Source organism: Penaeus monodon, chromosome 10 (genome assembly GCF_015228065.2).
Source record: "Penaeus monodon isolate SGIC_2016 chromosome 10, NSTDA_Pmon_1, whole genome shotgun sequence".
In the NCBI taxonomy this organism is placed as follows: domain Eukaryota; kingdom Metazoa; phylum Arthropoda; class Malacostraca; order Decapoda; family Penaeidae; genus Penaeus; species Penaeus monodon.
The window spans coordinates 31,365,816-31,368,315 of NC_051395.1; the positions used below are offsets into that span (position 1 = coordinate 31,365,816).

Here is a 2,500-nt window from a genome sequence, read left to right on the forward strand (position 1 = left end):
AGAGAGAGGAGAGACATACAGACAGAAAATAAAAGTGAAAATGAAAAATAAAGGTGCGACTTGGGAGGGAGGAGGGGAAACAGATAGATAGATAGATAGACAGAGAGCGAGGCAGGTAGGTAGAAGTAGACAGAGGTAGATAGAGAGACAGAGGTGTGTGTGTGTGTCTGTCTGTCTGTCTGTCTGTGTGTCTGTGTCATTGTGTGTGCATGGGTGTGTACGAGCATGTGACATCACGAAGATAAAGAGAGTTATATCACAAAGATGAATGATGTCATTACAGTCACCATCTTTACTTTCAAAACACACACACACACACACACACACACACACACACACACACACACACACACACACACACACACACACACACACACACACACACACACACACACATGGACAGACACGGACAGACACACTCACTCACACATAGGAAGTGATATCATTCTACAGGCACCATCTTACTTCCACATAGTAGTAAATGACATCACATGCGGTAGTGATGTCAGTACACAGGCAATGATGTGATTGGTCACATTATGTGATATGTGACCCATGCTGGATTGACCTTATTGGCTACTGTTGCTTACAGATCGAAGCACGGGAATTTTCCTGTATATATAGAGGTGCTTGCACCACATTCTTTACTTGCTCTCGCAATGACCCAACCCTCCAGCATTCGGAGACTCTCCTCCTTTGAGGTCGATGACCCTCAACCGTCAACCTCTTCAGCGTCTCCTGTGAAAGTGCCTCACCAAAGCATATTGCACCGATAGCCTTCTCCCCGCTCTCCCCGTTCTTTGACCTTTTTTGACCACTCTGAGGAGAGTGGGGATGAGTGGCTCCCCGGTAGGGCAGAGGACGACACTGACACGTTGTTTGACGTCAATTCAGACGAAGAATTGGACTAAGTCTCGCAGGTGGACACTACCATGTATAGCAACAAACCTCTTTTCATGTACGTAGAAAAACTGAAGTTGGTGAATGCTCGAGGGACCAAGAGGTTTGTCTGGAGGAAGAGAGGTAACGTCCCCCACCGCCATGGCTTTCAAGGCGATGCTGTGTGTTTTGACTACGCTGTTGAGATCTTGTCGTGTCTCTTCACAGAAGATCTTCTTGATCACATTATTCAGGAGACCAACTGGTAAGTTTCGTTATTGCTTTTGTGTTTTTTCCATTTTTTTCCATACTGAATAAATATCTCTTGTATTGAGCACTCCCACAGGTAAACAGTTGCCTCCTCTCAAATAAGGAAGCGTTTGTGTTCTTTCCAATTTTATTCATATTCAGTAAATATCTTGCATTGAACAGTCAGAATGTATTACTTGTTTTTCTTTTCCACAGGTATGCGTTCGCCCACCCTCCTGCTGCCTCCCCTCACATGGATGCCCACGTTCAGGCAGATCATGGCATACCTTGGGATCCGCGTGATAATGGGAGTGTGGAAAGTTTCCAATTATTGTGACTTCTGGTCAACCGACCATGTCCTGCGTCACAAACTCGTTACCAAGGTCATGACAAAGGATCAGTTTGACCAGTTGACAAATCACCTCCATTTCACCAACTTGGAGGAAGAAGCTCTACTCCCAGAGGACTGGATGTGGAAGCTCTGACCAGTTGTGGACTCTTTCAACAGCTCCTTCCGATCAGTTTTCATACTGGGGCAGTCCATAAACAAGTCATTGTTGAAGTTGTGGGCAGCTAGGCTTCAAGACCTACAACCCAACCAAGAGGGTGAGAGTGCAACTGCAGAGTACACCTCTTGCTTTGAGGTGTACACCGGGAAGGATGGTGGCAACATACCCTCGTCCACAAAAGCGGTGCTGCACCTGATGAAGTTTAGCGGCTTCCTTGGTTATCCACAAATAAATATATGTGGATAACTGGTATACAATTGCCAAGTCTTTTTCATGTGCTGCTGTCACATAGGACTAATGCACTAGGGACTGAACAGTAAATTCATGCCCAAGGACCTCATAGTGAGGAGGAAGGTGATGTCGATTACTGCTGCAGTAAGACGGGCGTGCTGGCCTTGTTGTGGAAGGACTGCAGCAATGTCACCATGCTGTAAACTGTCCATACCACAGCAATGAATGGGGACAAGCCATTGGTAATAAAATATAACGATATTGGCATGAAAGGTGTCAATGTTGGTGATCAAATGGCCAGTTATTATCCAACAACTCGCACTCCAAGGTATGGTACAGGAAGGTCTTCCTTTTCTTCTATGACATGGCCATTGTCAATGCCTGGGCCATCCACCGTGCCCTGGGATCAGAGGAATCACAGAAGGCCTTCCGAGTTGGCCTCGCCTCTGAGTTCTTGGGGTAGTTCAGGGAAGGGGCCAACGCTACGAGGAACAGAGCCATGCCGAGTGAAACTGCGGCAGCTCTTTGTGATCGTCAACACGTAGTGTTGGAGATACTTGGCGGAAGGAGGAGGTGTTGCTGAGTTTGCTCTAGCCAGGGACACTGACAGAGCAGTAGGAGCTACTGTGCCG

At 46.8% G+C, this 2,500-nt stretch overlaps 1 protein-coding gene across 1 annotated transcript in view; it reads left to right on the forward strand.

The window, feature by feature from the left end:
- The window catches only part of LOC119578009 (DNA cross-link repair protein SNM1-like), a 15,949-nt gene that overhangs the window by 8,144 nt on the left and 5,305 nt on the right, over positions 1-2,500 (forward strand). The window lies entirely within an intron of this gene.